Genomic DNA, 19,666 nt, shown 5'->3' on the forward strand with positions numbered 1-19,666 from the left:
GACTCCAAACATTTATAGTTAATCACCATTTTGAAAAATTCAAGATCAAGAGAGCAGGCAAGTAGGGAGTGATCCCAACAGTCACAGGCAAAGGAGACCCTTTCTGTAGCAAAGTACAGCAACAAAAACATTGCAGCAGAATATGGAAAGCCTGCCGCCTCACCCTTTCATAGAAAATGTGATTGTAATGGCAAAGGAAAAAATATGTCAAGTAGCAGGGATAAGGGAAGCCATTCAGTTACCTAGGCCAGCTTCACAGAATACAAATAGTGCAATAATGATGTCAACTGGCAGGTGTTTAAGCTAATAGATACTAGTTTAAAAGTGGTTATTCTGAGGGGAGAGGAAGAAATCAAACTGTGACCCTACAGAGGAGTGTGTCTGAGCTCAGCAACAGATGTGTCACACGATTTATCCCAAAGATGAGGAGTTAACTGATTCTATAAATAGTATCATGTAGATAAAAACACAAAGCTACTTAATCTCAGATCCAAAGCACACAGTCTAGCTTTGTTTATCAGTAAAATTATTTGCATTCAAGGGAGGCAGAATGGGTCAGGTGTTTTACATGTAGATAAACACAGACCTAATTTGATTTCAGGCTATTGAGATATTTGCTTTTTTTTTTATGTTGTAGAAGTGCAGGGCTAAACGAGATCTGTAGATTTCAGTGGAAGAAAGGCTACTGTAGATTACAGTGGAAGAAACTGTGTACATACATTCTTGACTAACAACAAATGTTTAGTTCTAGTGCTCTGTTCTCAGTGGATTTATGAGGGCAACTCCCACTAATGCTTATGAGAATAAGGCAAATAAATGTATCAAAGCGGAAAAGATTTTTTTTTACAAGTCTGAATCAAATAAATATCTGCCATGGTATTTCTCCCTCATGAATCAATTTGTATTGCCAGAAAAATTGTCCTGCAGAGTTCAGAACATGTTTTTCTAATGGCTCTTTTTGCACAGAGGAAAAAATATATCCCTTTTTCTGTTTCTCTGAACATGTATCTTGTTTTTTAAATCTCTCCCCCACCTTCCTATGGAATGTGTGGCTTCTTCGCCACCTCTTCAGGGGGTCTGAAAAAACAGGTACAAATAATACCTCTGATGGAACAAAAGTCAATATTCAGGCTTAGAATTCCTGAAGCTACAAAATCAAATAGACTTGAATTGCTTATCAACCACTCATGCAGCGTTACTCTCCCTTATGGCAGCTTCTCTCTCATTGAGAAATAGGAACAAATTGAGATCTCATGTTATTTTAAACCAGGCAAATGCCACTGAAATCAGTTACACCAGCATACAGTTAGGGTGAAAACAGAATGAGACCCAATTGCTCTAATTCTCTCCAGGAACTGTCTGTCCCATTCTAAGAATACATCTACACTGGAGTTGGAGGTGTAATTTCCAGCTTGGGTAAACACATACAGATCAATGCTTTACTTGTCTTCTGTAATCTTATAGACCAAATTCAGAGTTGGGGAAAGCAGGGGGCAGCTCCCCTTCAGTCAATACAGATGCATCTGTTTACAATCCAGTTCTCCCTGAACAACACTGCAGCTTTTTCGTTTCACAAGGCAAATATATATTTGAGAAATAATGAATAATATGTGCAAGAAGCAAATGTACTCAGCTCACTAGACAACTCAAATAATCAGCCTGTTCATGCACAAGCATTGAAAAGCAGGAAAAACAGATACATTTTAATCACAGTCTCAAAGACCCATCATTTCATATGATGGATTCTGGCACATAAATGTCTTGTTAACACTGCCAACAGAATAGTCTTTGTTACAAACAATGACAACATCCTGGTCCAGAGTCTAGCTGCCTGTCTGAGGAGCAAAAAAAGTGTCATGAACCCTGCCAATTAACTTCTCCACTCTGGGGAACAAGATATTGGTGGCTCCTGGAAGCAGAGACTTAAGCACTTGATCTTCCAAGCACAGGGCCATGGTCTGCTCTGCATACTGATGCACTGACATGAGTGTTGCACCAACAGCAGAATTTAGCCTTCGGAGAATAATGCCTTGTTCATACAATTTGGCAAGTCAAAGAGCCATAGTGAGCCCACAGATCCATCTAGACTCAAATAAATGCCCTGAAAAAATGCCCTGAACTTCCACACATCCTTCACTAATGCAGGATGTGTCCGGTACTTGAGTGAAACAGAGGTATGCGCCAATGCTTAAGCTGAAAAATATTACACTCAGACACTTAGCCAGACACAATTTTTATTATAGGCAGTGCAGGTAACGATTCCTGTAGTTAAAACTGCCTGACACTTTCATTCTAAGACCCCTTTTTCAAGAGCTTCCAGCTGTGCCAAGCTTTATGCATTTGAACTGAAGTTTTCCATGCCAGGTGTCTGCCTCAGGTAGGGTTGCCAGGTGTCCAGTTTTCCACCAGAAATTCTAGTCAAAAAGGGGACCTGGTAGTTACTGCAATCAGTCTCTCTGCAAAGATGGCGGGAAGAACAGCAGCTGCTGCTGGAGCCTGGAGAAGCTGCCCAGCTGCTGACGGAGAACTGGTTGGCTCCTGGACCCAGTCCAGCCTCTCCAATGGAGAGGTAGGAACCAGGCTACCCCACCACTCAGGGCAGAGAGATCCTGTCCCCCCCTCCCCATCCCCCGACTGTGCCCTGATTTCCCAGCCCCTCGCTCCGAGGACTGACCCCCGCCTCCATCCTGCTGTGCTCTGATTACAGGAAGGTGCAAAGAAAAAAATCCCGGTGCACTTATGGGGTTCCCAAATGGGGTCAACAGTTAGAGGTTTGCTCATGCCCCGAACCATGAAAGTTCATAGCCTTTAGATATCCTCTCCACTGGGGTCCCAGAGATGTACAGATTCTTGCCACTCCACCAGGATGAACAGGGTAAAATTGTTACTTATCTCCAACATAGCCAGATCCCCACATGATGCAGGAGAGTGGAGCATGCTTTGAAGATGCAACTGAGGATGTAAAAAATCCAACCCCTCCCCAATCCATTTCTCTCACTAATTGGATCAGGAATGTTTAACGCAAGTTTGACTTTTCAGACGATGCCCTACTGCATTTTATTAATCCATCTGATTTTTAACCCAATTTAAAAACAGCTATCCTTATAGAGAACATCACTAGAAATATGTAGAATTGAATTTGTAGTACTGTGGGAAATATCCTCACTCTTTTTATAAAGAATGTTTTATAAATGTCTTAAGCCCCACTTGCTGTTGTATAGTACATACTAATGTCATTGCTGGTCATGTTGCCATGAAGAATATGCTCTTTCAGGTGATGATTTAATGTGCCCCCTGCTGAATGAACCATGCATTTTGGTACTGCTGTTATGCCCGGTGAATACAGAGGTGGGGTAGGGACATGGCAGGGGTATCTAGTTTTCAGCAATTAGACAGTTGGCAACCCTTGCCTCAGGCTGAATTTTTTTGTTTGGATAATTTCAAGTTACCATAGTCCAGGCATTTCTCAGATTGAGGTTAGAGGGAAATAAGTCGTTTTGCCCATGCTAAGCCCCTACAGCCATTTGTTGAGAAGTTCTGGTGTCTCCACTCTTTGGAACAGGGACTTCAAATTTGGAAGAGGTTGCCCTGGTGTCAAGGATGTATCTTTTTTTCTGTCTGTGAACCTCTGCCCAAATTATGAGCCTCTGAAAATCTCAGTTCACACATGCTCAGTAGAGACTAGTTGGAGCTACGTTCTCCCAGTATTTCACTTGGCATGATCCCATGCCAGGGCAGCAGCGGCTGAGCAGGACCTTTCCCTGCAATTGTTCCTCCTGGCTATCAGGCATCATTGTGGTGCTAAACAGGAAGTGAGAGATGGAAGATTGTCTCTCCTGCGTTCTCAATGCTCGTGCTGCTGGCACCCAGGCAGCAAAGACAAGAAAGGAGGGGAGGAGAGGTAACTAAAGACTCTCACAGTCTCATATTCACAAGGTTGTATGGGCAACCTGAATTCTGGCATTTTGTAATGTTTGCAACTTAATTGTTCTTTTAATGTCATTAAGTTTAGAAGTGTGTGCAACAAGAGTGATGTCATGGTGGGAGTCTGCTATAGACCACCGGACCAGGGGGATGAGGTGGATGAGGCTTTCTTCCGGCAACTCACGGAAGCTACTAGATCGCATGCCCTGATTCTCATGGGTGACTTTAATTTTCCTGATATCTGCTGGGAGAGCAATACAGCGGTGCATAGACAATCCAGGAAGTTTTTGGAAAGCGTAGGGGACAATTTCCTGGTGCAAGTGCTAGGGGAGCCAACTAGGGGGAGCGCTTTTCTTGACCTGCTGCTCACAAACCGGGTAGAATTAGTGGGGGAAGCAAAAGTGGATGGGAATCTGGGAGGCAGTGACCATGAGTTGGTTGAGTTCAGGATCCTGACGCAGGGAAGAAAGGTAAGCAGCAGGATACGGACCCTGGACTTCAGGAAAGCAGACTTTGACTCCCTCAGGGAACAGATGGCCAGGATCCCCTGGGGGACTAACATGAAAGGGAAGGGAGTCCAGGAGAGCTGGCTGTATTTCAAGGAATCCCTGTTGAGGTTACAGGGACAAACCATCCCGATGAGTCGAAAGAATAGTAAATATGGCAGGCGACCAGCTTGGCTTAATGGTGAAATCTTAGCGGATCTTAAACATAAAAAAGAAGCTTACAAGAAGTGGAAGGTTGGACATATGACCAGGGAAGAGTATAAAAATATTGCTCGGGCATGTAGGAAAGATATCAGGAGGGCCAAATCGCACCTGGAGCTGCAGCTAGCAAGAGATGTCAAGAGTAACAAGAAGGGTTTCTTCAGGTATGTTGGCAACAAGAAGAAAGCCAAGGAAAGTGTGGGCCCCTTACTGAATGAGGGAGGCAAGCTAGTGACAGAGGATGTGGAAAAAGCTAATGTACTCAATGCTTTTTTTGGCCTCTGTTTTCACTAACAAGGTCAGCTCCCAGACTGCTGTGCTGGGCATCACAAAATGGGGAAGAGATGGCCAGCCCTCTGTAGAGATAGAGGTGGTTAGGGACTATTTAGAAAAGCTGGACGTGCACAAGTCCATGGGGCCGGACGAATTGCATCCGAGAGTGCTGAGGGAATTGGCGGCTGTGATTGCAGAGCCCTTGGCCATTATCTTTGAAAACTCGTGGCGAACGGGGGAAGTCCCGGATGACTGGAAAAAGGCTAATGTAGTGCCCATCTTTAAAAAAGGGAAGAAGGAGGATCCTGGGAACTACAGGCCGGTCAGCCTCACCTCAGTCCCTGGAAAAATCATGGAGCAGGTCCTCAAAGAATCAATCCTGAAGCACTTAGAGGAGAGGAAAGTGATCAGGAACAGTCAGCATGGATTCACCAAGGGAAGGTCATGCCTGACTAATCTAATCGCCTTTTATGATGAGATTACTGGTTCTGTGGATGAAGGGAAAGCAGCGGATGTATTGTTTCTTGACTTTAGCAAAGCTTTTGACACGGTCTCCCACAGCATTCTTGTCAGCAAGTTAAGGAAGTATGGGCTGGATGAATGCACTATAAGGTGGGTAGAAAGCTGGCTAGATTGTCGGGCTCAACGGGTAGTGATCAATGGCTCCATGTCTAGTTGGCAGCCGGTGTCAAGTGGAGTGCCCCAGGGGTCGGTCCTGGGGCCCGTTTTGTTCAATATCTTCATAAATGATCTGGAGGATGGTGTGGATTGCACTCTCAGCAAATTTGCGGATGATACTAAACTGGGAGGAGTGGTAGATACGCTGGAGGGGAGGGATAGGATACAGAAGGACCTAGACAAATTGGAAGATTGGGCCAAAAGAAATCTAATGAGGTTCAATAAGGATAAGTGCAGGGTCCTGCACTTAGGATGGAAGAATCCAATGCACCGCTACAGACTAGGGACCGAATGGCTCGGCAGCAGTTCTGCGGAAAAGGACCTAGGGGTGACAGTTGACGAGAAACTGGATATGAGTCAGCAGTGTGCCCTTGTTGCCAAGAAGGCCAATGGCATTTTGGGATGTATAAGTAGGGGCATAGCGAGCAGATCGAGGGACGTGATCGTTCCCCTCTATTCGACACTGGTGAGGCCTCATCTGGAGTACTGTGTCCAGTTTTGGGCCCCACACTACAAGAAGGATGTGGATAAATTGGAAAGAGTACAGCGAAGGGCAACAAAAATGATTAGGGGTCTAGAGCACATGACTTACGAGGAGAGGCTGAGGGAGCTGGGATTGTTTAGTCTGCAGAAGAGAAGAATGAGGGGGGATTTGATAGCTGCTTTCAACTACCTGAAAGGGGGTTTCAAAGAGGATGGCTCTAGACTGTTCTCAATGGTAGCAGATGACAGAACGAGGAGTAATGGTCTCAAGTTGCAATGGGGGAGGTTTAGATTGGATATTAGGAAAAACTTTTTCACTAAGAGGGTGGTGAAACACTGGAATGCGTTGCCTAGGGAGGTGGTAGAATCTCCTTCCTTGGAGGTTTTTAAGGTCAGGCTTGACAAAGCCCTGGCTAGGATGATTTAACTGGGACTTGGTCCTGCTTTGAGCAGGGGGTTGGACTAGATGACCTTCTGGGGTCCCTTCCAACCCTGATATTCTATGATTCTATGATTCTATGTCATTGTTTGTATGTAATATAGACATAAACATCCATGTGTAAATACAGACACAAATTTGCCAGGTTTATTTCTGGCTACATGTTTGTACTCCAGGCATACAATCCTAATCCCTCCCATATAATTAGTCAGTTAAAATTGGGATATATCTTAAAGAATCACCACAACAACCTTCCCGAAATCCACAGGCCAGCCCTGTGCACAGTGGTGTGATCATGGTGGATGTGTTTGCCACATTCCTGTTTGGGATGTGCAATACATGCAATGTGGGGAAACTATTCCTGGGGAACTCCCATAGTGTTAGACCTATTTTTTCTTTTAGCTTGGGGTGACTCAATATTTTCAAGTTGAAAACTGTAGGTTCTCTTTCCTGAGCACCCAACAGTTACAATTCACTTTTGTGATGAAGTGGGAATGTTCTTATGTTTTCTCTGAATACTGTGTGTTTGCCTCAGTTTCCCCTAGTCCCCTAACTTACTCAAGTATTTAGGTGATGGGATAACAGTATGTGATCACTGCAGTGGACCGCTAGAGGACAGGTGTGACTGCTGACTGGCTACCTGGGACAGAGAATGGCCAACATTCTGTGGCCTGGCAACTGATGGCAGGGCCCCCTCCTCTGCAAGAATCAGCTGGAGGTGTTGATGCAGACCGGGTCATCTACTGGCCTGGGAAAGAGACAAAGGAACAAGTAGGGGCTACAGGGGATCTGAGGCCAGGCAGCTGAATCAGTTCAGTCTCCTGTCTGGGACTTGGACTGGGGAGTCCAGGGCACCAAGCTCTGGATCCCCCCACGATGGGCTTTACTAACTGGTCCTGCTTTTGGTTCTAACAAGCTCTGTTCTACGCTATGTTCCTGTCAACTAATAAATCCTTCTGTTTTACAACACTGGCCAAGAGTCACTGCTGACTGTAAAACTGGGGTGCATGGCTCCTCTGGCTTCCCCAGGGGTCCCATCCAGGTGGACTCACTGCAGGAAGTGCACAGTGAGAACACGGGTGCTGAATGCTCTGAGGTCAGACCCAGGAAGGCCATAGCTGAAAAGGCTTCTTGCCCTGGCAACAACTATCTGGCTTCATACAGAGCAGTTCCAGAGCATCGGGCCTGTGACAACTTCAGATGGAGCAGTGTGTGCTCAGCAGCTCTGACAACCACGCCATAGGCATCTCAAGTACGACATTCAGCATCTGTGGTGTTCAAAATTAGAGAGCCCTCGGAAAATGGGGATGTTTTAGATTCATAGATACTAAGGTCAGAAGGGACCACTCTGATCATCTAGTCCGACCTCCTGCACAGCGCAGGCCACAGAATGTCACCCACCACTCCTATGAAAAACCTCACCCATGTCTGAGCTATTGAAGTCCTCAAATCATGGTTCAAAACTTCAAGGAGCAGAGAAGCCTCCCTCTAGTCAACCATGCCCCATGCTACAGAGGAAGGCGAAAAACCACCAGGGCCTCTCCAATCTGCCCTGGAGGAAAATTCCTTCCCGACCCCAAATATGGCAATCAGCTAAACCCTGAGCATATGGGCAAGATTCACCAGCCAGATACCCAGGAAAGAATTTTCTATAGTAACTCAGATCCCATCCATCTAATATCCCATCTCAGGGGATTTGGCCTATTTACCCTGAATATTTAAAGATCAGTTACTTACCAAAATCCCATTATCCCATCATACCATCTCCTCCATAAACTTATCGAGTAGAATCTTAAAACCAGATAGATCTTTTGCCCCCACTGCTTCCCTTGGAAGGTTATTCCAAAACTTCACTCCTCTGATGGTTAAAAACCTTCGTCTGATTTCAAGTCTAAACTTCCTGGTGGCCAGTTTATATCCATTTGTTCTTGTGTCCACATTGGTGCTGAGCTTAAATAATTCCTCTCCCTCTCTTATATTTATCCCTCTGATATATTTATAGAGAGCAATCATATCTCCCCTCAACCTTCTTTTAGTTAGGCTAAACAAGCCAAGCTCCTTAAGTCTCCTTTCATAAGACAAGTTTTCCATTCCTCGGATCATCCTAGTAGCCCTTCTCTGTACCTGCTCCAGTTTGAATTCATCCTTTTTAAACATGGGAGACCAGAACTGCACACAGTATTCTAGGTGAGGTCTCACCAGTGCCTTGTATAATGGTACTAAAACCTCCTTATCCCTACTGGAAATGCCTCTCCTGATGCATCCCAAAACCGCATTAGCTTTTTTCACAGCCATATCACATTGGCAGCTCATAGTCATCCTATGATCAACCAATACTCCAAGGTCCTTCTCTTCCGTTACTTGTAATTGATGCGTCCCCAGCTTATAACTAAAATTCTTGTTATTAATCCCTAAATGCATAACCTTACACTTCTCACTATTAAATTTCATCCTATTACTATTACTCCAGTTTACAAGGTCATCCAGATCCTCCTGTATAATATCCCGATCCTTCTCCGAATTGGCAATACCTCCCAGCTTTGTATCATCTGCAAACTTTATTAGCACACTCCCACTTTTTGTGCCAAGGTCAGTAACAAAAAGATTAAATAAGATTGGTCCCAAAACCGATCCCTGAGGAACTCCACTGGTAACCTCCCTCCAACCTGACAGTTCGCCTTTCAGTAGGACCCGTTGCAGTCTCCCCTTTAACCAATTCCTTATCCACCTTCTGATGTTCATATTGATCCCCATCTTCTCCAATTTAACTAATAATTCCCCATGTGGCACGGTATCAAATGCCTTACTGAAATCTAGGTAAATTAGATCCACTGCATTTCCTTTATCTAAAAAATCTGTTACTTTTTCAAAAAAGGAGATTAGGTTGGTTTGGCACGATCTACCTTTTGTAAAACCATGTTGTATTTTGTCCCATTTACCATTGACTTCAATGTCCTTAACTAATTTCTCCTTCAAAATTTTTTCCAGGACCTTGCATACTACAGATGTCAAACTAACTGGCCTGTAGTTACCTGGATCACTTTTTTTTTCCTTTCTTAAAAATAGGAACTATATTAGCAATTCTCCAATCATTCGGTACTATTCCTGAGTTTACAGATTCATTAAAAATTCTTGCTAATGGGCTTGCAATTTCAGGTGCCAATTCCTTTAATATTCTTGGATGAAGATTATCTGGGCCCCCCGATTTAGTCCCATTAAGCTGTTTCAGTTTCGCTTCTACCTCTGATATGGTAATATCTACCTCTATATCCTCCTTCCCATTTGTCATGCTACCATTATCCCCAAGATCCTCTTTAGCCTTATTAAAGACTGAGGCAAAGTATTTGTTTAGATATTGGGCCATGCCTAGATTATCTTTAACCTCCGCTCCATCCTCAGTGTTAAGTGGCCCCACTTCTTCCTTCTTAGTTTTCTTCTTATTTATATGGCTATAGAACCTTTTACTATTGGTTTTAATTCCCTTTGCAAGGTCCAACTCTACTCGACTTTTAGCCTCTCTGACTTTATCCCTACATCTTCTGACCTCAATTAGGTAGGTTTCCTTGCTGATCCCTCCCATCTTCCACTCCCTGTATGCTTTCTGCTTCTTCATAATCACCTCTCTAAGATGCTTGCTCATCCAGCTTGGTCTACAACTCCTTCCTATGAATTTTTTCCCCTTTCTTGGGATACAGGCTTCCGATAGCTTCTGCAGTTTTGATTTAAAGTAATCCCAGGCCTCAACTGCCTTTAGATCCATAAGTTCTTCAGTCCAATCCACTTCCCTAACCAATTGCCTTAATTTTTGAAAGTCAGCCCTTTTGAAATCAAAAACCCTAGTTGCAGATTTATTTTTGTTAATCCTTCCATTTAGTTTGAACTGAATTAGCTCATGATCACTTGAGCCAAGATTGTCCCCTACAACCATTTCTTCTATGAGGTCCTCGCTACTCACCAAAATTAAATCTAAAATGGCATCCCCTCTAGTCGGTTCAGCAACTACTTGTTGAAGGAATCCATCAGCTATCGCATCTAGGAAAATCTGAGCCCTATTATTATTACTAGCACTGGTCCTCCAGTCTATATCTGGGAAGTTAAAGTCTCCCATGATCACGCAGTTTCCATTAGTATTTACTTTATTAAAGACATCAAAAAGGGCTCTATCCATAACCAAATTAGATCCCGGAGGTCTATAGCACACCCCAAGCACTATCATAGGAGAGGCTTTACTAGTTTTCTTCCCCAATGTAATTTTTGCCCAGACAGACTCTGTCTTATCCATTGCATCGCTTCTTATTTCTTTACATTCTAACTCATCGTTGATATACAATGCTACTCCACCCCCTTTACCTTTGTTTCTGTCTTTCCTAAACAGCACATACCCTTCAATACCTGTAGTCCAGTCATGACTACTATTCCACCATGTTTCTGTTATCCCTATAATATCTGGTTTCACTTCCTGCACCAGTAGCTCTAGTTCCTCCATTTTGTTACCTAGACTCCTCGCATTGGTGTATAAACATCTTAATTTTTGCTGTTTGGCCTCGCTCACATTTTGTACCCTATTAGGCACAGTCATTCTACAGCCAGTATAACCTATTAGACTAGTATCCACACCGCCCTCGCTCCTTATATACATTCTCCTACCCATGGCTGTATCCTTTCTTACTTCATCTTCTTCCCTCTCAATGCTAAAATCTGGCGTGGAGATTTTCCGGACATCTCCCATCCATCTCCCCCCAATTCCTAGTTTAAAGCTCTCTTTATCAGTTGTGCCAGCCTCGATCCTAGAAGTCTATTTCCTTCCCTACTCAGATGAAGTCCATCCCGAGAGAACTGACCTCTGTCCGTGAATGCCTCCCAGTGGCCATACATCCCAAAGCCCTCCTTATAGCACCACTGCCTAAGCCATCTGTTGACAGTCATAATCTTGTCACACCTTTGTTGCCCTTCTCTAGGAACAGGAAGGATCCCGCTAAAGATCACCTGAGCCTCAATTTCCTTAAGCGTCTTCCCCAGCCTAGCATAGTCTCCCTTGATACTTTCCAGCAAGAATCTGGCTGTATCATTTGTTCCCACATGAAGGATAATTAGGGGATTCTTTCCCGCTCCCTTGAGGATCCTTTTCAACCTCAGGTCTACATCCCTTATCTTAGCACCCGGAAGACAGCACACCCTTCTATTCTCAGGATCAGCTCTAGTTACAGAGCTGTCTATTCTTCTCAATAAAGAGTCCCCGATCACATAGACCTGCCTTTTCCTGGTGACAGTGCTATTCTCCAGTCTCTCCCCTGTTCCCTCTGGCTGCAAGTTCTTTCCATTCCTATTTTCCCTTACAATTCTCTTCAACCCATCCTGTATCCTCCTGGGGCTCATATTTGGTGTAGTCTCCCTTGACTCTTCCCCTTTTTCTATAGGGCTAGCCTCTCTTCTCTTCTTCCTTACCCTTCCACCTTCAGCGACTACCTGCTGAGCCCCTTCTTCATTTTCCAACTCTGCAAACCTGTTCCTAAGCTCTATTTCTCCTTCACTAGCCCGTCTTTTTCTCTGCCTGGTTCTTTGAGTCACATGTTTCCACTGACCACTTTCCTCATCCAGTCTCTCCTCAAAATTCCCCAGCCCTGCTTCCATCCGAGAGTCTGAGCTTTTCCCTTCAGATAACTCATATCTTTGCTCCATCATCTGCTCAAACCCCTTCCTAAACTCAACGAGACTTTCCACCTGCATCTCCAAACCTCGGATCTTTTCCTCCATCAGCTCTATCAGACGGCATTTCATGCAGACAAAACTCTTACCGGTTCCCCCCTCCAGGATCACGTACATACCACAGCTTCCACATCCAGTCATCCTCAATGTGTCTTTCACTGCAGGAGTCACTCCCACAGCTGCCTCTGTATCTGTCATCTCCTTCCCACCTAAATCCTGTTAATCTGGGAAACACAAGCCACACCAAAAAGACCACCCCCCCCCCCCCAGCAAAAGCAAACCCCAAACAAGCACAATACAAACTCCCACTCAAACTCCCCTGTTTAGAGCTCTGTTTGCTAGCTCCTGTGCCGTTGCAGCTGTCTGTGCCGCTGCCTGACTGGCTGGCTACCTTTATAGGGCCCCTAGTCAGAAGCCCCACCCCCTAGGCAGGGCTCAGCTGCTCTCTCAGCACAAAGCCCCACCCCCTAATCAGGCTCAGCTGCTCTCCCAACACAAAACCCCTACACACACACAAATACAAATACAAATACTAAAAATACAATACCAAGTACAACTACCTTCTCCTCCAACAGAACTCCCACTCAAACTCCCCTGTTTAGAGCTCTGTTTGCTAGCTCCTGTGCCGCTGCAGCTGTCTGTGCCGCTGCCTGACTGGCTGGCTACCTTTATAGGGCCCCTAGTCAGAAGCCCCACCCCCTAGGCAGGGCTCAGCTGCTCTCTCAGCACAAATGTTATAAAATCATGGCTCTGTCTTATCAGTTGAACATGCTGGCTCGGCTCCGATGTGATACAGTAAAACCTGCAGCCAGTAACAATCAGATCCATTTTCATGCCGACTTTGGAAAAGCATGCAGAATGCAAAATGTGTCCCCAACTGTATGAGAAAGATGGCAGGGGTATAACTCGAAACTTCAGTGAACGATAATTACAGGTGAGATGTTTTCTTTCCTCCACTCAATCAGAGTAATAAAGCCCTAGTTTTAAAACGCGTCAGGGATGTCTCTCTACAAACCAAATAGTAAATTGTTACAAACGTAAACAGCAACATGCAAGTTACAAAGTAGCCAAAAATAAGGCTAGTCCTAGTTTTGTGTATCTGACTGGACAGGGAATCTGGCATTTCAGGGGACCACAGGCTGCAGGAGCATGGGTTTAAGGGTAACTTTAGCCAGCCGTCTTGAAGACATGTACTTTTTCTGGGACTGCAATCCCTGGCAGCAGAAAGTTAAGGTTGGAGCTGGAAGCTTTGCCATTTGGCCAGTCTAGAAGACTGCTGACTCCTTGCAAGTGTAATGTTCACACACATACTGGACCCCACCTATTTATACCTTGTATTTATAGATTGGCTACTAACATGTTTCAGTTACAAGAGCTTCACCTCTCTCACTGAGTACAAAGTGCTGTCCTTGATGGATTCTTTGCTTCTATTGCAAAGGAGCAATCACCAACAGCCCTGCAAAAGCTAGAGTGCAGAAGTGATCTAGGGGCTGCCTGGTTTCCCTAGTAGGGGCAAGCAGAAGAGACACTGAGCATAGAGAAGATTCCTCTTTCATCAAAGGTTCAACTGAAAGCGAAGGAATCCAGTAGCTGTGTCCAGGAGCTCCACTACTATCTCTGGTGAAAAAAGAACTGATAGCAGTAGGGGGTTCAATATTCACCTCAGGTAGTTTAATGATTGTAAGTGCTATGTATATAGAAGCTCTTGTCACTAATACACTGGGAGCATAGACCAAAGAGGGGATCAATTATAATTAAACATTGCCCTGAGCCACAGAGTTCAGATCCCAGTCCAAACCACCCCAAATTTTCAGAGATGGGTTGGATTAGAGCCTAGCTCCACTTAACCTTTTGGAAAGTCCAGTTACTTCCTTCCAGGCTAATGTAGCCATACAGTGCCCTCTTTCCTTCCATAGCTGCATTATTTGTTTCAGAGTAGCAGCTGTGTTAGTCTGTATTCGCAAAAAGAAAAGGAGTACTTGTGGCACCTTAGAGACTAACAAATTTATTTGAGCATAAGCTTTTGTGAGCTACAGCTCACTTCATCGGTAGCTCACGAAAGCTTATGCTCAAATAAATTTGTTAGTCTCTAAGGTGCCACAAGTACTCCTTTTCTTTTTGCATTATTTGTGTATCTTAATCTCGAGGTCCTTTGATCTCCCAATGCTTTTCACAGCTGAAGCTCCCCCGTCGGTGGGTTGTCTTCCTTCCAGCTGAATATTTCACTAGGGCCTAACTGCAGCTGTTTAGAAGTAGAGATATTTAGCTTCTGGGTGACTACCTAAGATCTGCTTGAAGAAACTAGCTTTGGATTTAACCATCCCTTTTTAATAACTACTCTGTTGATGCTTATGCTGAGGAGTGGGAAAAGTTTTAAATTTTGCTTTTACTGTCTAGCCACTTCAAATGTTTAATAATAAATTCTCTCCACTACTACACCAAAAACCTGGGCTGTTTAAACAGGTTTTTAGCTATAATAAACATCTTTTAACTCATTTTTATTAAGTTTACATACGTAATAGAGATAAGTGGCAAAGAAAATCCAAGCACTAAGTACAAAATAAACTCTTCAGAATCCTTCCTACAAAGAATTTGAGAACTTTAATATGAATTACATATACCTCCAGCTTTTCACATAAACCAGAGACAATGTGTAACAAAAATAATAATCAAATGTGAGGGGGAAGAAGTAAAATCAGAAATGTGATATGAAACTTGGTAATTTAAAGAACTGGAAGAGCTATTTCAGAGTCAAGTTATTTTTAGAAGAATGCTTGGCTAAGGTTTTAATTCACCTAGACAGAGACAAGGAAAACAGTGCATAGAATGGAATAATATTTCAGGAAAACAAACAGAAACTATGGTACTTTAATATTTGATGCACTGTTGTTGCTGAATAATGGAATTTTTGAAGCACAAGCACCCAGATTAAAAAGATACAGGAAGCTGAAATCACAATAGCTGAGAATGTTAGTGCTACTACTCTAATTAGCCTGTTGGACAAAGGATGTGGCTTTTGATTTCACTTCTACGTGTTTCAACTCTAATCATAGTAGGATCCTGATTTCAAAACAATCATTTTGGGATTGACTCAGCAACAGTTTGGAGCTCTGTTACCCCAGTTTTAGGTGACTTCACCAAGGCCAGGTTTAGGCACAGGGTAGACATCTCTGTGAAGGGCACAAGAAAAGACCATTTTGCCTAAGAGACGCTGTACTTCACCCCCTGGAAGCATGGCTGTAAAAGGAGGTCACCCAGGCAGAGGACATATTATCACCCTAGCAAGGGTGAGTGGAAGATAAACGGGAGTTTCAGAGGAGAGAGGTAGGAAACTGGGAATGAGAAGAGATGGACACTTTCGGAAACCAGCTAGGGTGGAATCAAGGAAGAACAAGCTGGTAAGGAATGTTCTTGTCTAGGGCTTGAATTTTATTATCACCCCGGCTCAGTTACTATAGAGCTTCTGAACCAAAAATTGAAATTAGAGTCTATTTTGTTTGTTTCACAGAACTTGGATTCTCACCTTGACTACAACCTCCCCTTTCTCCTCTCTCATCCACTTTTACAGGGCTGCCCTAGTAACAGATTTAGGGTCTTTAATAGAGTAAGAAGTAATGAATTTTAAAAAGGAACAAAAAGAGAATTAAACTTAAAACTAAAAAAGGGCTTAATGAATTAAAACCCTTAAATGGTAACAAAGCAGAAAATTACACAAGAGGAACAGATTGTAATCAAGTGCAGAAATATAATACCTTTTGTGTTGTCCCCTTCTTGTAGTTGCTTTAAAAGAAAAGTTCTCCCTTGGTATTAAGCCCAGGGAATATCTGATGATAACTGTATCTGTCAGAGAAAAGAAAGATTTATTATTCTGTGCCAGGAGAGGGAACAACTATGTTTACATAATGAATGAAATTTATGTAGTAAAAACCTTTCAATTTTCAGCCTCCTTGATTCCACCCTGCTTTCATGCACAGATGTGAATCAGTGTTTCTGAATTACAGGGGAGGCTGGAAGCACAGGGGAGGCACAGGAGTGAATGCAGCCTCAAAAGTCTGTTTCCCCCAACCCTGGACTCCGTGGAGTCTAAGCTCTGTAGAAGGGATATATCTGGGGAATTAGGTAGTCAAGCTCCCTTCAATTCTCTTACAGCACAGGATAAATAGCTGTAGAATAAGTCTGCTGTGACATAGGCTGTTGTCCCCTACCCTAGGGTGGAAACATTTGAAGATTTCTGGAGCACCTGGCACGATGATTCCTGAAGGAACCATACTGTCAAGGGCCTAATGGAGCCAGGTGGCAGGATATTGGCTAGGAGTCTCCATTAAGATAGCTATCCCTTTCTTCTGGAGGATCCCTGAGATCCATTGGCTTGGGAACCTGAAAATGTGGGTTTCATCCACAATGGTGGGAAATAAACATCAACGTCCCCAAAATGTGAAAGTTCTAACTCGGTTTTTCTTCTCCACTAGAGGAGTTGTTCCCACCTAGAAGAAAACAGCCCACTTAAAAACCAAGTATCTATATCAGGAGCTCTGAAAATATCTTTTCTAGACAGTACAAGTCCAACAGCTTTTTTTCATGCTTGTGGTTAAACATTCCTGCTGTCTTGTAAAGGATGTGACTGACTCCATTGCACTGTAATGAAAGGTGCTTTTCTTCCTACCTGAACTGAAAATACCTTATTAATATCCAGCTACATTGTTTGGAAATTCTAGTTTGTACAAAACTCAGACATCTTCCACAGATCAAAAGGGCCACATATAATTTTAATTTGAGGAAAATATTTACCTTGATTCAGTATCCCTATTCAGAGAAAGCTAATCTATTACCAATATGGAGGCAAACAGCTACTCCAATAGTGCATCAGTTCTTCAGCTACTCAACTGACACACAGATAGAAGAAAGAACCCCAAAAAGGGAAGGGGGAGTCAGTGCTTTCCAATTAAACATTGTACAGTAATTATTTATTTGTAGGGCAGTAAAACTACATGGCTCCCAACAGAAAGAAGTTCATTCTCCTCAATGGGGAAAGGGCTGGGCTTTGAATGTTAATTTTAGACAAGTTCAAACAAAAGGAGAGAGGTTAAGTGGTATTTATTTTACAACTAGACAATGCTCAGGAATTTCAGATGTAAACAAGTAACTCACACCAATCCTCCTTGAGAGCTGGTGCCTCTCCAGCTCCATTCTCCTTCCCTGCTTCTTCAGCCAAGTGCACTCAGACCAGACACCTCCCCAGACCACCCCTTCCTTGATTCCTCACATTCTACAGCCTATCTTCAATACTAGATACATACAGATGCTCCTTACAGTTCCACTCTATACCCGCCTTCTTAGCTTTACACCCTGGCTGCAATCTGAAGGGAGGGAAGGTAGGTAAGTAAATTAAGGCCTGGTTTACGCTACAGATTTAGGTCAACGCAAAGCAGCTACGCCGATTTAATAAAACCATCTCCCCACACAGCACAGAGTCAGAGTGAATGTAATCTGGTCAACAGTGCGAGTGTTGACACTGGTTACTTACATTGACAATTATTGACCTCCAGCAGCTGTCCCACAATGCCATACACTGACTGCTCTGGTCACCATTGTGAACTCTGCTGCCCAGGCTACTTAAGGCCTGTGAATTTTTGAAAATCCTTTTCCTGATTGCTCAGCTTGGCGAGCACACCTAGCAGCTCTCCATAGCCATCCAGCTGCTCTTTATAGCCACCTAGCTGACCATGCTGGCCACAAGCTCCAGGTGTGCTCCTGCCTAGAGTATGCTGGAGATATTGGATCTCCTGGGCCTGTGGAGAGAAAAGGCTGTGTTGGCACAGCTCTGAACCAGCCATAGAAATGGGGACATCTCTGAGCAGATTGCTTGGGGGGAGGGGAGGATGAAGGAGAAGCAGCAGAGCTGTGTGAAAGCAAAGGAGCTGCAGCAGATAGACCAGCAGGCCAAGGAAGCCAACAACTGATCTGGTGCTGAGCCACAGACCTGTTGCTTTTACAAAGAACTGCATACCATCCTCAGTGGAGACCACAGTACCACCCCCAACAGCACCATGGATACTTCCAAGGAGCCCGAGTCACAAGCCCCTACTGTGAACAGCAAGGAAGAGAAGGTGGACAAAGAAGAGGAGGAGGAGTATGGGGGACGACAGGTGACCCTGAAATCCAGCTGTGCAGCAAGCCAGGACCTGTTTTGACTCCACCATAGTCCAGCTAGTCCCACCTGTCTAGCACTGGTGAGCCAGATGCAGGGGAAGGAACCTCTGGTAAGCATGCAGTTTACTTGGAAATTACAGGGATGGCACCCACAAAGTAGAAGGACACATCTTTTGATTTACTCATTTTTACTTGTGGTAGAAGAGGTAGTGGAACAACCAAGAGAGGTAGAGTTGCTATCTGCTTTTCATTCCCCTCTGCAGTTAGGCAGCGGGGGCCATACAATGCAGTTTGTTTCTGTGCACCAGGAGGTCCCAAGAATCCTCCGTAGAGATCTCAGTGAAACATTCATGGAGATACTCTGCAATCCTCTGCCAAAGGTTTCCGGGAAGGGCTGCTTTCTTCCTTCTGCCGCAGTAGGATGCTTTTCCAAGCCACTCAGTGATTACGTCCGCCAGCACCACTGCAGTACACAGGCTAGCAGCATATGGGCCAGGTGGCATTGGGACGCCAGCAGCAGTTGTGCTCTGCCTCTTACCCTCAGGATTGAGGTATCAGCTAAAATCATCACCGTCTGGGGAGAACAATGTCAGTATTCAGTTCCATTGCCCTATACAACTAGAATCATGCAACTGAACTATTCTCTCCTGATTTTCCCAACCCCCAGAGGGCCATACTCACCATGGCTGGTGAGGTGACTGGCGCCGTGCTCAATCAATCCCAAGAAGTGAGCATGTAGTGTTACAACTTTTGGGGAGTCAGAGGAGTGAGTTCGGCATCTTAAGTTTTTATTTCTGTCATCAATACACTGACAATGGTACCTCTGTGTGTTGTGTCTGCAGCTGCAGACATTACAGCGTTCACGGTCCCCTCCACACACATCCGGAATGCCTGAGCTAGATGGGGGGGGAGGGGAGGAAAGAGGACTCAGCATGGCATATTTCAGGAGATCCTGCAAGCCAGTGCTGCATCAGAGAACGAGCATAGGGCCTGGAGGATCACCCTTGCAGACAGCCTGGAGAAGGATAGAGTGGAGAGGAGAAAGACTCAGGAAAAGAGGAGGGGCATGCAGCAGGACAGAGAGCAGAGATGCTGCAGACTCTGGTAGATTTGCAGGTTGAACAATTCCATGCTCGCCTCCATCTGCAGCCCATAGAGGACTCAATATTGGGACCTTCCTATACTCCCCTCAACATTCCACGTGACATCAGGGGTTGGTGCACTACCCCGACCACTGTACCTGGGGGGACATAAAGACAATTACAACTTCACATTCACTGAACTGTGAAAGCCATGGTTGGTGTGG

The 19,666-nt window shown here is 44.4% G+C and overlaps 1 protein-coding gene across 10 annotated transcripts in view; it reads right to left on the reverse strand.

The window, feature by feature from the left end:
• Positions 1 to 19,666, reverse strand: part of ARVCF (ARVCF delta catenin family member) — a 505,185-nt gene that overhangs the window by 277,531 nt on the left and 207,988 nt on the right. For 9 of the 10 annotated variants that reach the window (XM_038372964.2, XM_043498177.1, XM_043498178.1 and 6 more), the window contains one exon: positions 15,963 to 16,050. The exons of the other annotated variant lie outside the window; for it this stretch is intronic. The gene's annotated coding sequence lies outside the window, so the exon portion shown is untranslated. The remainder of the gene's footprint in view (positions 1 to 15,962; positions 16,051 to 19,666) is intronic. 10 annotated transcript variants of the gene reach the window in all.

This window comes from Dermochelys coriacea, chromosome 15 (assembly GCF_009764565.3).
Source record: "Dermochelys coriacea isolate rDerCor1 chromosome 15, rDerCor1.pri.v4, whole genome shotgun sequence".
In the NCBI taxonomy this organism is placed as follows: domain Eukaryota; kingdom Metazoa; phylum Chordata; order Testudines; family Dermochelyidae; genus Dermochelys; species Dermochelys coriacea.